General features: G+C 34.5%; 1 pseudogene; it reads left to right on the top strand.

The window, feature by feature from the left end:
• Positions 1–3,988: 3,988 nt before the first annotated feature.
• LOC149181221 (non-specific phospholipase C1 pseudogene) lies at positions 3,989–5,157 on the top strand (annotated as a pseudogene).
• The last annotated feature ends 4,253 nt before the right edge of the window (positions 5,158–9,410 follow it).

Here is a 9,410-nt window from a genome sequence, read left to right as displayed (position 1 = left end):
CCAATGCAACTTATGATGTTTAATTTGAAAAACAAATATTTAGTTTTCAATATTATTGCAAAAATAATTTTTCAAACATTTGATTGGACCATAAACTTAAGTCTTTACTCAAAATTTTGGATGCTCTTGCAAAGTTAAATTTTTTGAAAATAGTTCATACTAAGGTGAATAACATATTTAATATCTAACCACCATAAAAATTGGATAGTAACAAGATGTACTTACCAACATTTACTGCACACCATTATTTATGTGTTCTTTAACACTTTAATAAGTAGGAGTAAAAATGTAAATGTGCAAACTTTCCAGTGACCCACTAGAATTTATGCAAGTCCTTGCTCATTACTTGACAATTAATTTTTCCATTTCATATATCAATTTGCACTTTTTATGAAAGCATAATCTCCATTTAAGTAGTAGGGACTAAGTTTCTTGCATCACGTGTTATGAATTGATACCTATCTACATTTACTAGCCATTTCATTTATATAGTTTAATTAAATTTAAATAGGAAATTTCAAATATCATATTTTTTTATAAAGGAAACAAATATATTACATTGATTTAACCGAAAACAGGGTAACACCTTTACATTCATAGTTACATCCAGATCTTCATTATTCCAAAGAGTTACAAAAATAGCCCTGCTTCTACCTGGCCAAGTACTAAATATACTCCTAACAACATATATTTTAAAGAGTCTCTAGAAGACTCCATTGTACAGTACATACTTGCAGTTCATATAAAACCATTAAAACTTTAACCACTACTGTCTTTCCTATTTTCAGAAGTTCCTTCTTGTCCTGGTTGAGCCAACTCCACTTGAGGGTGAGAGTCCTCATGTGCAGGACGGCCCCTAATTTCCTCTTGATGGTGCTTCCCTTCTCGAGCACCCTAAGCAAGATTGTTCACGATGCCAAATACCTCCTTCAGAATGCCCAAGATTGTTGTCTCTACAGTAAGTTCAATATTATCAATTTTGAAGGTCAACTTATCCACTAACAATTATAAATGATCAACTGCACTCGTTAATGACTCAAGCTGTTCAAAAATGAGAGTAGATTGGGAGCGAGCCTCCATGGATGCCATGTCACCTTGCTTAGCTATGAAAGGTGCTACTCCTGACATATGGTCCTTCATAATTTCCCTACTCTCTGACTGTATAAAGTGCTCCATCTTGCGAATATTACTAGAATTGCATTGTCCAAACGAGAATTCCAAGACCCACAATTGCCATTTATAATTTGTCTCTCCTAGTTCACCTCTATCTCCTTCCCTCTCCTCCCATTCAATTCCAACTACCTGACTCTACACTTGCCTGACAAGACTTGCCATCTTTGAATCACCTCTAGTATGAGATCGTGCTCGACTGTAGCAGAAGATATTGAGTTGAGTAGCCAAACCCTCCACCTAGCATGGAGCATGGGATCTACCTTCTCGATATCACAACTGGAAGGAGTTCGGATGTGTTGGAAATACTGAGAGGGAGGGTGAATCAATATTTCTTTTACAATTATTATTTTACAAATTTTAGATCACTTATAAACTGAACACAAAATGAACAATACAAAATAAATAATTCTATTAATAAGATATATTGAGGACTCCAATCATCTTTTTACAATAAATCAAGTATAATAATATTTAGGGATCCAACCTTGGATAAAGACACCGATCTCCAATCCACCACGCTCCAACCTGTACTTTGCTAAGCACCTAAGTTGCCATCTTATTGACATCAATGACAACTTTATCCAACAAGATGCGATACATTAAAGGAGCTAGCCATCAATTCCAGACTTCACATGAACTATTCCTTATGCGACTAATTAGTGCTTTGCCAAACCTTAATTCGAGGTTATTTATTCTCCATACCTTGATGGAATGAGATATTAAAGCCCATTTCAAAATATGACTTTGATTCATGGCGTATCTATTATGATTGGAGAACTATAATCCATCATCAATGCACCATAATCGAGGGTTGCACCTTGATCAAGGGTTACAACTTTGTTAGCCAGCAAGTCTACAACTTGATAATGGTGCCTTTTGATGTGATAAAACTTAATTTTTTCAAAATTTCGGATTTGCATCCAGATTTTGAGTATCATTGAAGGACGATCATTTTTTGGAGTTTCTCTTGCTTTGATGATTTTTTGGATTACCAACATGGAATCTCCAAAGACTGTCAGATGAGAAATCTTCTTTGCAATTGCCACTTCCAGATCTTGCCATAAAGCAAGAAGCTCTACTTGATTTTTGGTAGTTCTGCCCAAGTGAATTGTGTCTTTATTTCTTCCTCGGGGCGAAAAATTATCCCCCACTCCAACCTTCCCTTAAAATATCATAATTACAAATATAAATCATAATTATTTATTTGTTAATATAATATATGTATTTTCAAAATTTTTAATTATTATTATTATTATTATTTGTTTCTATGTGGTTCAAGGCCAGAGATAGGTGACGACAACGACCATTGAATATTTGTACCAGGAAGATCCATCCAAAGAAATCACTTCATGCCGACTCAACCACGAAGTCTAACCTCAAGAGTGTTTAAAAATAAATTGAACATATGACCTCTCAAATAAAAATGCGTTTTTTACAAGGAGACTCCACCAATTAAACTGACCCTCAAGTTCCACAAGTGTACTTGGGATAAGGAGCTAGAGAGAAAGAAAGATTACTATATTCAAGTGTTTAATCCCACTCATAATCATTATTCAAGTGTTTAATCCCACTCATAATTGTCAACAAAAAGCGTACATAGAGACCAATATTTCTTGGAGATCCAAAATTCTTATTGCTAAGTTAAAGACTAATTTTCATCAACTCCGTTGTGAAATAGAGTGTTGGAAAATGCCAAAAGAAGTGTGGGAGGAAAGAGTATGTATTTTTTGTTCTTTGAGAAAAGTGAAAACATAAAAACATTTTATTTTAGAATGTGCGACCTTCAAAGGCAACATAGAAAGTTGCCAGATATTCTGATAGCTAGCTCTTGGAATAATTTATTTAGCGAGTTTATTGTGAGGCTTCACAGGGAAAATGCCAAATACATCAACAAGATGAAAAAGAAATTTGTCCCATAAACTATTTTAACTTCGTGAAAGTTAAAATAATTTTGTTTCTCTATATTATAAATCTCTTTTAATAAATTATTTATAACTTTACTATTAAAAGTTAAATCACAATAAAACAAATTAATTAAATTACATTAATTATTTTTCCCTGTTTAATTTAATTGAATCTTCATAAACATCTCACGGAGAAAATAATTAAATCACAATAAAACAAATTAATTAAATTACATTAATTATTTCTCCCTTTTTAATTTAAATGAAGCTTCCTAAACATCTCACGGACATTTTCTCCAAGGCCTATTTCCACCTCTATAGTCCCATTAATGCACCCTCTAAGGACGCTTTTGGAGAAGGACTCTGACATCAGTTTTCACTGTCAATTCATGGACATAATTTCTCCGGCAAATACTTTCCGGGGATTGGGTTGATGTCTTTGTAAATCATCCATCCATGACTTATGCCAATGCGAGATGCATCATCCCCATGTGCATGATACATGTGAACTGATCCATGACTTATGCTAATGCGAGATGCATCATCCCCATGCGCATGATACATGTGAATTGAATTAATTTAAACCACTACCGAGATTTGAATTTTCCCAACAAGTTTTGAAATTTTCCCGCCCACATTATTTTGAATTTGGCCATGGATGAAGCCGCTGCATCCACAAATCGATGCCCGCCCACATTATTTTGAATTTGGCCGTGGATGAAGCCGCTGAATCCACAAATAGATGGGGTTACCACCAGGAGTCGAATCCAATATCCACCACTGATCCCAATTCTGCGAGTCTTTTCTTCAAAGACGAGGCAGAGTATGTGGATCCGGATCCGAGGCACTCGTTTCAGGCCATACGAGACTAGATTTTTGGCTCCGAGAACACCTCCGCGGATCCTGCACCCATGAATAGATTCGCCCAACAGGCGACTTCCTTGGGGGGTCCCAACATGTCTCAGACTGTCATGAATGGCTTCAGACCCGAGGTTGTTCCCGTATATAACACTCTCGTAAGTGAGTTCGCAATATTCGATCGATGGTTTGCTTCGGTACCGGCCTTGACTCAACCCAACAGACTCTACGTTCATTCTGCGACTTCCCATGAAGCCACCAGCAATATCCCCAAGCTGTTGGCCAACGAATACCCACAGAAAACCATCTTTGAATCAATAGTCGAGTCGGGTTTGTCGTTCGAGATTTATTACCAGAACATCCCGGCCACTCTGTTCTACAAAAATCTCAGAAAACTCAAGTATATTGGCGATTTCCACTCATACTCGGCTCAATTCAAGGCCCATGCCAGGAATGGGAAGTTGCCCAATTATGTGGTTGTGGAGCAGCGCTACATGGATTCCAAGCTCTTCCCCGCCAACGATGACCATCCTTCGCACGATGTGGCCGAGGGCTAGAAATTCGTGAAGGAGGTGTACGAGATGCTCAGATCCAGCCCTCAGTGGAATGAGACGTTGTTCCTTATAACTTATGACGAGCACGACATATTATTTGATCACATTCCCACACCTGTGAAGGACGTGCCTAGCCCCGACGACATTATCGGCCTCGACCCCTTCTTTTTCAAATTCGACAGGTTAGGGGTTGGAGTCCCCACTATCGTGATTTCGCCATGGATTGACAAAGGAACAGGTTTCGACTCTCTTAACGCTAGCTTCTTCCCTTCATCCATAATTTGATTATTTTCCATAACATTGAGTATTATATTAAATAAATTGTTGTTGTAGTGGTACATGGGGCTAACGGACCATATCCATCGTCTCAGTTTGAGCATTCATCCATTGTTGTAACAGTCAAGAAGTTATTCAATCTACAGCTCGATTTCCTGAGCAAGAGAGACGCCTTTGATAATAAAAAAATAATCTATCCAATAAACTTCTTTCACCTCGTAAAAATTAAAATAATTTTATTTCTTTCTTTTCTCTTCCCTGCTTTTATGCATTATGCCTTCAAAATTCATCCATCCTACACGAATTTTTGCACCGAACATGAATTTTACACGTTAAAGTGGGTTGCGGCCAGTTATGCCTGCCCTCTTTTCTTTCAAGATATGCGTTATTGAGAACAACATTAATTTAAAACCACTAACCCTAATTTTGGTTAAGATTTATACGTTAAACGTTATTTTCATAAATAGTGTCATTGGAGGAAGGAAATGGGAATGCAATAGCGAATTTTATTAATTAATTTTATATCAAAGGAATAGGAATTATGTGGAGTTAGTATGCGATGTAAGAAGTTAAACCATCACTAGATGCTTGGTAAAAATTCACTACGTTGATTAATATCTTCTCAAGATTTATTATGCTAATTAATATCTTTTATAATGGGGATATATTTCAAGTTTAGATTGTATGTGAGGTAAGAAAACAAACAATTACTGGATGCTTTGTAAGGATTCATTATGTTGACTAATAGATTCTCAAAATTTATTATGCTCATTAATATTTTTAATTTATAAAAAAGGTTTGGGATTATATTTCAAGCTTAGATTTATTATGCTGATTAATGTTTCAAGATTAATATATTTGAAATTTGATTTATATGGTTGACCAGTTTTATTGGTTTTATATGTTTGATAAATTTTATTTTAATTAGTTATATGGAAAATTGTTTACACTTTTTGTATTTTAAGGTTTTCCAAGATAAAGTATGAATGATATTTTGTTTCAATTTTTTTTATACATATTTTGATGTGAATTTCAATATTTATATTTAATTCATTTATATTTTTAATAAAAATGTAAAAACAATATTGTATGGTTATAAGGAATTCAGCTTGCTATTTTGAACTATTATTTAAAAAAAAAAAAAAAATTAATTAATAAAAATGTATATTATTATCAAGCAACAAATAAAATTTATGTGTGAGAATAAAATATCAATCTACTCATATTCATTTATGGGGATTTTTGAACTCTAGGCTATTTAACCTTATATGGTGCCACAAACATTTTTTTAGCCTTGAATAATTTACTACGAGGTACCGACTACTACAAACATTGTTCTACCTCATATCATCATTCTTACTGTATTGAAATTCATTGCTTTATATTTCAATAGCTATTTCATTAAACGTAGAAATTATGAATGCAACTACTAAATTAAATTCTCTTTAATGTGAAAACATAAACATGAAATCCTATAAATATGAAGTTCAATTAGAATGGATTCCAAAGTAAAAGAAGTAAAAGCTGCAATAATTTAGCAGGAATTTTACAAAAATATTTTGAAAGATCACAAAGGGAGAAGAGATGTATTTGTAAAGGATATTTAACAATGTTAAAGTTTTTGGTATCATGGGTATGCATGTGGGAGGAATGAAGGAATGGAGGCAAGTCCCGAATTGAATCCTCAACACCATTTCTTTGCAAATTTTATAATATGCTTTAAATAATTTTATTTTTTTTCAGCAAAGTGAGGAAATGCCCAAAAATTTACTTAGAAGTTGGATTGAACCATTGTGATGGTTGACCTTCCAATGTAGCCCCTTAAAAATGAAGGTTGTGATGAAGAAGTGGGGCATTTAACAAAGAGGAGAAAATGAAGAAAGAAAATAACAGAGATGAGAGCTCAAAGAAGCAGTATGCTTGATGATCATAATAGAATAAGACATTGACTTGGTCCCATAATGAGACAAGAATTTTGTTAAGCCATCGTCATCTGCAAATTTCCTACCAGTGAGTAATATTACACCCAATCTGTGTACAACCCACCCTTTTCTAATCAATTCCTACATAATAAAATCTCCATAAAATCTGGTTTTTCCATTTGGGCTTTACATGGATAAAAATGTTCTATGTTTATGGTGCATTGAAAATCTATGTGGTCAACGAATTACTAAGACTAAGTGTTATGTTCCTATAATTTAAAACATATGTCATCACCTATTTTTATTCAATGGAATAGATGGAAGAAACCCATAGCTCAATCCTCCAATTGCTTGATTGGTGGCATGGAGAGAATAATTAAGTGTTGTGTTACTAGGTCACTAGAAACATTAGTAAAGAAGCACCATTGGTACTAGATGTTATTCCATGTTAATAATCAACAAGTCGTTCTAGGTTGTGTGAACCTTATGAACTAATCCCCATAGTTCAATCACTAAAAGTGTTTGACTTTTGAGTTGCTAAACACCTACAAGACTCTCCCTCATTCCTTCATTCAATGGATTCAAAGTTGAATTAATAATGCACTAACTCTTGTCCTTTCTTATGAGTTGTGCGTTGATTCTTGGTTTAAATGTTGTATAAATGCATTACAAAATAAATTTCTACTTCCATACTATATATATTTCCCTAGTTAAGAATTTCCTTATTCTATCCATTCAAGGCATGGACATTACCTACAACCATTGTGTTGGACAATTGAATTTACCAACAACAAAGTGATTTTAAATTAGTGATTATGTGTTATTTCATGATCGTGATGAGTTCAATTATAATAAGAAGAGTATAACATCTTACATTTTGTTGGGATGTATAGTGATTGAAAAAAATATATTGTCAATAGAAAAGATGGAATTTAAAATTTTTAATGTTAATTAAATGAATTTAATAAATAAATATTTTTAATTTTTAATTAGTTTTATTTAGATATAGCAATGTATAATTGTAACATCCCTTGGTTGATCTTTCATGTAAATAAAAATAAGATCAAGGTCATGGGATACGTATTCCAAGCTGAATAGTGATTAAAACATCATAATGGGCATCACTTGCAACTTATTAATGGCTATGAAAATTGGCAAAGGCATTGGCAAAGACAAAGAGACAATAAATGGCATTTAATTATGAAAATAAAGGAAAATAGGAGAAAAAATGATGAAGAGACAAAGATTTGCATGCAAGGGAAATTAAAGGAAAATGAAGAAAAAGGAGATATCAATGATAAAAAGGTGTCAAAGAATCAACTCATGGCTTTTGCACAACTTTTGTCAGTTTAGCATTTGGATCTCTTACACTCTTGCACAATTAGAGCATTATTGGAGCATGCTTGGAGCACTCTAGCATTCACTTGAAAATGGAGAAGCAAGAAAGGGAAAGCAAGGAAGTGTAAGGAGACAGTTGGATCAACAACTACAACAGACTTACTTTGCAGGTAACAGGTTGCATGTGTGATCTCCTTGTTGATTTTTGGATGCATGGTATATGCACGTGCTTCCTCAGTTATGTGTTGTCATTGGCATGGAGATTTTCCTAGATTGAAAGTGGTTTCAGCCTTGCCTTGTCATTTCCTGGATAGCTATGGTGTTGTGGGTTTTCCACTTGTTTTTCTGATTGGTTCTTAGGTTCCCTATGGTTGTCGATTGGAACAAACACTTTGGAGCCCTAGAACAACTTGGGCTGAGTTACTAGTTCTTGGAGCTTGCAGGTTAGGACAAATTCTCTAGAGCCTTGGGGTTTGAGTTACTAGTCATTGGAGTCACAAGTTGGAACAAACACTCTGGAGCCCTCATTTAGCTATGGGTTGAGTTACTAGTTCTTGGAACCTTGGACAGCTTGGATAGAGACTGATGTGGTTGATGTTAGTGATTTTTGGATCGTATAGGTGAGATCACTATGGTTGAGGGTTGAGGTGGTTTGGCTTCTAGAAGCCCTGGTTGATTTTGGTTTGATTTATCCCTTATGCTCCCACATTCATGCTTGGAATGTGGCACAGGGGTGATTGGATGAAAGAGAGATTTGGTTCAACTAAATCTATGGTCTGATGGTACGTGGAAGTCCCTGACTTAGTTGACATTTTTATACATTAGTATAAGATATTTTCCTATTGTGATCTATGAGCACTATAGTGATTATGTTGGTGATTTTATGGTTGATTTTCCATGGTTTCCATTTTTTTTATATGTTGGTTATATGATATATTCTATCTATGGCTCTTGACACGTTTTGATAAGTTGCTAGATGGTTGATGAATGCATGGAATAAAAAATGTTATTACAACTATCTTGAGAGGGTATTAGACCTTCTTGGTGATTCTTGATGAAGTGCAAACTCTTATGATCAGATATGCATTCATGACATGTAGCTTCTATGTTTACTATATGCTTGATGAAATGTATATCATGGATTAGGCATGTCTGGGTCAACTTATTGCTTGAGCTTTCATTGGTTGCCCTTGTCATCATCTTGTTTTTGTTTTTGGAATGTTACAAGTAGTTTTGTGTAGTGGTCTAGAGGCTAGCCTAAATAAGTGGATAAGATCTTAGAACCATTGACAAAAAACTAGAGTTTTTGGGTCATAACTACATGGAAGCAGGTCTATGCGTGCAGTTGGGACCTCATAAATGCACTGATGTTGTGTTGTACGTGT

The sequence above is a fragment of the Pinus tabuliformis genome, chromosome 3_2 (genome assembly GCF_031772625.1).
Source record: "Pinus tabuliformis cultivar Carrire ecotype Pingquan chromosome 3_2, CPIR1, whole genome shotgun sequence".
NCBI lineage: Eukaryota > Viridiplantae > Streptophyta > Pinopsida > Pinales > Pinaceae > Pinus > Pinus tabuliformis.
The sequence above is the reverse complement of the archived record's forward strand: the minus strand, read 5'-3'. Positions and strand labels throughout refer to the sequence as shown.